Raw genomic sequence first — 7430 nt, forward strand, 5'->3', positions numbered from 1 at the left:
ACGGGCAGACATGGAGGAAACAGGAAAGTAGGACATGCGGAATGAAAGAAAGGTAAAAAGCCCTGACACAAAATGTACATTAATAGAAACAGGTTAAGTTAAAAGAGATAGTGGACAAGCCTAAGGTAAGGGCAAGCATTCATAATTAATAATAAGTCTCCATATCTGTATTTGGGAGCTGGTTGGTGGCCCAAAGAAAATTCCAACTACACAATACAAGGTTGTCCATTCTCTCCATATCTATTAAATATAATATATAAAGTTTTAGATAGAGAAATGTGAAAACTAAAGGGGGTTAAGGGGATGCAAATTGTAAAGGAATAAGTCCAAGTGTTTTTATTTTTAGATGATATGATAGTATACATAAGTGACCTAAAAAGTCCACAGAGGAAATCTAAGCTGATAAACACTTACAATGAGGAGACTGAATACAAGATTAACCCAAGAAAAATTAGTAGCAAATGGACTGAGAAAGAAATCAGGGAAACAGGAAACAATCCCTTTCATAATAGCTTTAAATATATAAAATATGGGATGAGTCTGAACAAGCTAATAAAAGGGTTTTATGACAAAATCTTCAAGTCTTTGAAGAAAGAAATTGAAGAAGATATAAGAAGATGGAAAGATCTCCATGTACATTTAACAGTAGAATTAACATAGTAAGAATGGCCATCCTACAAAAAGCCATCGGCAGATTCAATGAAGTCCCCATCAAAATAACAACACAGTTCTTTGCAGACCTTGAAAAGTCAATTTCTCAACCCAGGATAGCTAAAATGATCCTGAACAATAAAAGAATTCATGCTGGAGGAATTACCATCCCTGATTTCAAGTTATACTATAGAGCAATAGCAATAAAGAGAACATGGTATCGTCATCAAACCAGACATCAAGGCAGTCTAATTGATGACCCAAACATAAATTCACACATCTACAGCCTCCTGATTTTTGATAAGGAAGCCATAAATACACACTGAAAAAAAACATCTTCAACAAATGGTGCAGGTCAAACTGGATATCTGATTATAGAAGAAGGCAAATAGATCCATATTTATCACGCTGCACAAAATTCAAGTACAAGTAGATCAAAGACCTTAACATAAGACCAGATGCATTGAACCTGATGTAATAGCAATTGGGAAATAGCCTTAAACACATTGGCACAGGAGATGGCATTCTGAATAGAACACTGATAATACAGTCCCTAAGATCAGCAATTAATAAATGCAATAAATGGAATCTCACCAAGCAGTGATAGTGTACATGTAGAGAGGGTGCCTGAACTGCCTTGCCCTGTAGTCAGATTAATGACTAACTTAAATGTCATCATGGAACCTTCATCCAGCAACTGATGGAAGCAGATGCAGAGCTCCCAAAGTCCAGTAGAAAAGAGGCAAGTTTGGGCCTATGCTGTTTCCCTCTCTGTCCTGCCAGAGTTGGTGAGCTCACATTAGGTCAGGTAAGCTGTTTCAGTGGGTATCCCCATCATGGTCTTGATCTCTGCTCATATGATTCTTTTTCTTTCTTTCTTTCTTTCTTTCTTTCTTTCTTTCTTTCTTTCTTTCTTTCTTTCTTCTCTCTCTCTCTCTTTCTCCTTCCTTCCTTCCTTCCTTCCTTCCTTCCTTCCTTCCTTCCTTCCTTCCTTCCTTCCTTCCTTCCTTCCTTCCTCTCTTTCTTTCTCTTTCTTTCTTTCCTTCTTTATTTCTAATTAACTATTTTTTTTAAAAAGTCTTTTCTCATTTTGCATTCCAATCCCAGTTCCCATTCCTTCCCCTCCTCCCACTTCCTCCAACTTCCCCCCAACTCCTCAGAGAAGGTATGGCTTCCCGTGGGGAGTTCAACAAAGTCTGCACATTGCTTTGAGGCAGGACCAAGGCCCTCTTCATCATATCTAGGCTGAGAGCAAGGTATCCCTCCAAAGAGAATGGATTCCAAAAAGTTAGTACAAGCAGTAGGGATAAATCCTGGTGCTATTTCCAGTGGCCCCACAGTCTGCCCCAGCCATAAAACTGTTACCCGCATTAAGAGGGCCTAGTTTGGTCCCATGCTAGTTCCCTTGCTGTCCTGCCAGAGTCAGTGAGCTCCCATTAGCTCAGGTAAGCTGTTTCAACGGGCATCCCCATCATGGTCTTAATTCCTTTGCTCATATGATTGCTCTTTCCTCTCTTCAACTGACTTTTGGGAGCTCAGCCAAGTGCTCTGCTGTGGATCTCTGCATCTGCTTCCATCAGTTGCTGGATGAAGGTTCCATGATGACATTTAAGATAGTCATCAATCTGACTATAAGGCAAGGCCAGTTCAGGCACCATCTCCACAATTGCTTAGGGTCTTAGCTGGGGACATCCTTCTGGATTCCTGGGAATCTCTCGAGTGCCAGGTCTCTTACTAGCTCCATAATGGCCCCCTCAATCAAGACATCTCTTTCCTTGCTCTCCCTCTCTGTCCTTCCCCCATCTTGAGCGTTCCACTATCTCAAGTTCTCCTCCCCCCTCCTTCCTCCTCCCCTTCTGTCCTTCCTTCTCCTCCCACCCCTATGCTTCCAATTTTCTCAGACAATCTTGTCTATTTCCCTTCACATGGAGATCCATGTATGTTTCTCTTAGGGTTCTGCTTGTTACCTAGCTTCTCTTGGATCGTGGACTATAGGCTCTTTATCCTTTGCTTTACATCTAATATCCACTTATAAATGAGGACTTGCCATACTCGTCTTTCTGGCTCTGAAACACTTCCCTCAGGATGGTTTTATCTAGTTCCATCCATTTACATGTAATTTTCAAGATGTCATTGTTTTTTACTACTGAATAGTACTCTATTGTATAAATGCACCACATTTTTATTCTTTCTTTGGTTGAGGGGCACCTAGGTTGTTTCCAGTTCTCGGCTATTATTAATAATGCTGCTATGAATATAGTTGAACAAATGCCCTTATAGTATAATTGAGCATCCTTTGGGTATATCCCCAAGAGTGATATTTCTGGGTCTTGAAGTAGGTTGGTTCCTAATTTTCTGAGAAACTGATGTACTGATTTCCAAAGTGGCTATACAAGTTTGCATTCCCACCAGCAATGAAGCAGTATTCCCCTTACTCTGCATTCTCTCCAGCATAAGCTATCATTGGTGTTTTTAATCTTAGCCATTCTGACAGGTGTAAGATGGTATCTCAGAGTTCTTTTGATTTGCATTTCTGTGATGCCTAAGGATGTTGAACATTTCCTTAAGTGTGTTTTGATCATTTGAGATTCTTCTGTTGAGAATTCTGTGTTTAGATCTGTACCCCATTTTAAAATTGTATTATTTGGTATTTTGATGTCTAGTTTCTTGAGTTCTTTATATATTTTGGAGATCAGTCCTCTATCTGATTTGAGGTTGGTGAAGATCTTTTCCCATTCAGTGGGCTGCTTTTTTGTCTTATTGAATGTGTTCTTTGCTCTACAGAAATTTCTCGGTTTCAGAAGTTCCCATTTATTTATTGCTACTCTCAGTGTCTGGTGCTATATTTAGGAAGTGGTTTCCTGTGCCCATACATTCAAAGGTATATGAGTGAGATTGGTCTGTGATTTTTTTTTGAGTCTTTGTGCGGTTTTAGTGTCAGGGTAACTGTAGCTTCATAAAAAGTTTGGCAGTGTTCCTTCTCTTTTTAATATGTGGAACACTTTGGGGAGTATAGGTATTCACTCTTCTTTGAAATTCTCATAGAATTCTGCACTGAACCCATTCAGCCATGGACTTTTTTTGGTTAGGAGGCCTTTGATGACTGCTTCTATTTCCATATGGGCTATAGGTCCATTTAAATTGTTCACCTGGTCTTGATTTAATTTTTGTATGTGGTACCTATCTAGAAAATTGACAGTTTCTTTCATATTTTTTCAAGTTCGTGGAATACAGAATTTTGTGGTATGACCTAATGATTTTCTGGACTTCCTTAGTGTATGTTATTTCCCAATTTTCATTTCTGATTTTGTTAATTTGAATGTTCTCTCTCTGATTTTTGATTAGTTTGGATAAGGATTTGTCTATCTCATTGATTTTCTCAAAGAACCAGCTCTTTGTTTCATTGATTCTTTGTATTGTTTTGTTTCTATTTTATGATTTCAGCCCTCAATTTTATTATTTCCTGTCTTCTACTTCTCCTGGGGAGTTTGCTTCTTTTTGTTCTAGAAGTTTCAGGTGTGCTGTTAAGTCACTTACTCAGTGCTATGAACTTTTCTCTTGGCACTGCTTTCATAGTGTCCCATAGGTTTGGGTATGTTGTGCCTTCATTTTTGTTGAATTCTAGGAAGTCTTTATTTCTTCCTTGACCCAGGTGTGGTTCTAATGAACACTGTTCAATGTGCATGAGTTTGTAGGTTCTCTGCAATTAGTGTTGTTGTTAAATTCTAACTTTAAACTGTGGTGATCAGATAAGATACAGAAGGTAATTCCTATTTTTTTTTATTTGTTGAGGTTTGCTTTGTTACTGAGTATGAGATCAATTTTAGAGAAGGTTCCATGAGGTGCAGAGAAGAAGATATATTATTCTGTGTTTGGGTGGAATGCTCTATAGATTCCTGTTAAGATCACTTGAGTCATGACATCTGTTAGTTCTGTTTTTTCTCTGTTAAGTTTCTGTTTGGTTGATCTGTCCATTGTGGAGAGTGGGGTGTTAAAATCTCCTGCTTTTAGTGTGTGGGGTTTGATGTGCAATATAAGCTTTAGTAATGTTTCTTTTTTTTTTAAAATATTTATTTATTTATTATGTATACAATATTCTGTCTGTATGCCTAAAGGCCAGAAGAGGGCACCAGACCTCTTCACAGATGGTTGTGAGCCACCATGTGGTTGCTGGGAATTGAACTCAGGACCCCTGGAAGAGCAGGCAATGCTCTTAACCACTGAGCCATCTCTCCAGCCCGTAATGTTTCTTTTATATATGTGTGTGCTCTTGTATTTGGGGCATAGATGTTCAGGATTGAGACTTCATCTTGATGGATTGTTCCTGAGATGAGTATAAAGTGTCCTTCTCCATCTCTTCTGATTGATTTTAGTTTGAAGTCTATTTTGTTAGATATTAAGATAACTACACCTGTTTGTTTGTTAGAGCTCTTTGATTGGAAAATTTTTTCCCACCCCTTACTCTGATGTAATGTCTGTCTTTGAGGTTGAGGTGAGTTTCCTGTATACAGCAGAAGGATGTTAGCCTGTGTCTCTTTTTTTCTTATTTATTTATTAAAAATTTCCACCTCCTCCCATTTCCTTCCCACTCCCCCACTCCTCTTCCCCCTCCCTCTACAGTCCTAAGAGCAGTCAGGGTTTCCTGCCCTGTGGGAAGTCCAAGGTCCTCCCCCCTCCATCCAGGTCTAGGAAGGTGAGCATCCAAACAGGCTAGGCTCCCACAAAGGCAGTACATGCAGTAGGATCAAAACCCAGTGCCATTGTCCTTGGCTTCTCAGTCAGCCCTCATTGTCAGCCACATTCAGAGAGTCCAATTTGATCTCATGCTCTATCAGTCCCAGTCCAGCTGGCCTTGGTGAGCTCCCATTAGATCAGTCCCACTGTCTCAGTGGGTGGACACACCCCTTGTGGTCCTGACTTCCTTTCTCATGTTCTCCCTCTTTCTGCTCATTTGGATCTTGGGAGCTGAGTTCAGTCAGTGCTCCAATGCGGGTCTCTGTCTCTATCTCCATCCATTGCCAGATGAAGGTTCTATGGTGACATGCAAGATATTCATCAGTGTGGCTATAGGATAAGGCCAGTTCAGGTATTCTCCCCTCTGCTGCCCACGGAACTAGTTGGGGAAATCCTTGGACACCTGGGAACCCCTCTAGAGCCAAGACTCTAGCCAACTCTAAAATGGCTCCCTTGGTTAGGATAACTTCTTCCTTGCTCCCATATCCACCCTTCCTCCATCTCAATTATCCCATTCCCCCAAGCTCTCCCCAATCCTCCCCTTCTCCCTTCTCTCTCCCTATCTCCCTATCTTCTTTTCCCCAATCCACCTCCATCCCCCTGCCTCCAACTTTTGCCTGGCGATATTGTCAACTTCCAATATCCAGGAGGATAACTATATGTTTTTCTTTGGGTTCACCTTCTTATTTAGTTTCTCTAGGATCACGAACTATAGGCTCAATGTAATTTGTTTATGGCTAGAATCCGCTTATGAGTGAGTACATACCATATTACTCTTTTTGGGTCTGGGTTATCTCACTCAGAATAGTGTTTTCTATTTCCATCCATTTGCATGCAAAGTTCAAAATGTCATTGTTTCTTACCGCTGAGTAGAACTCTAAAGTATGTATGCGCCACCCTTCTTTATCCATTCTTCTATTGAGGGGAACCTAGGTTGTTTCCAGGTTCTGGCTATTACAAATAGTGCTGCTATGAATATAGTTGAACAAATGCTTTTGTAGTATGATTGGGCATCTCTTGGGTATATTCCCAAGAGTGGTATTGTTGGATCCTGAGGTAGGTTGACTCCCAGTTTCCTGAGAAACCACCACACTGATTTCCAAAGTGGTTGCACAAGTTTGCATTCCCATCAATAATGGACGAGTGTTCCCCTTACTCCACAACCTCTCCAGCATAGGCTATCATTGGTGTTTTTGATTTTAGCCATTCTGACAGGTGTAAGATGGTATCTCAAAGTTGTTTTGATTTGCATTTCCCTGATCGCTAAGGAGGTTGAGCATGACCTTAAGTGTCTTTTGGTCATTTGAACTTCTTCTGTTGAGAATTCTCTGTTCAGTTCAGTACCCCATTTTTTAATTGGGTTAATTAGAATTTTAATGTCTAGTTTCTTGAGTTCTTTATATATTTTGGAGATCAGACCTTTGTCTGATGCGGGGTTGGTGAAGATCTCCCATTCAGTAGGTTGCCTTTTTGTCTTAATGATAGTGTCCTTTGCATTACAGAAGCTTCTCAGTTTCAGGAGGTCCCATTTATCCATTGTTGCTCTTATTGTCTGTGCTACTGGGGTTATATGTAGGAATCGGTCTCCTGTGCCCATGTGTTGCAGACTACTTCCCACTTTCTCTTCTATCAGGTTCAGCGTGGTCAGACTGATATTGAGGTCTTTAATCCATTTGGACTTGAGCCCACTGCAACAGGAAGCTTCTATGGCAAGGCTGAGAGCAGCATCAATATATGGGTATAAACAATTAGAAGGTGACTTAGGGTTCTATTGCTGTAAAGAGACACATCACTATAGCAATTCTTATAAAGGAAAACATTTAATTGGGGCTGGCTTACAGTTCGGAGATTCAGTCCATGCCAGACATGGTGCTGGAGTAGCTGAGGGTTCTACATCTTGATCCCCAGGCAGCTGGAAAAAAACTGCTTCACTGGACCTGGCTTGAGTTTCTGAAACCTCAAAGCCCACCCTCTAGGGAAGTACTTCCTACAAGGCCACAAACACTCCAACAAGGCTCCACCCCCTAATAGTGCCATTTTTATTC

This window comes from Microtus pennsylvanicus, chromosome 3, assembly GCF_037038515.1.
Source record: "Microtus pennsylvanicus isolate mMicPen1 chromosome 3, mMicPen1.hap1, whole genome shotgun sequence".
Classification (NCBI taxonomy): domain Eukaryota; kingdom Metazoa; phylum Chordata; class Mammalia; order Rodentia; family Cricetidae; genus Microtus; species Microtus pennsylvanicus.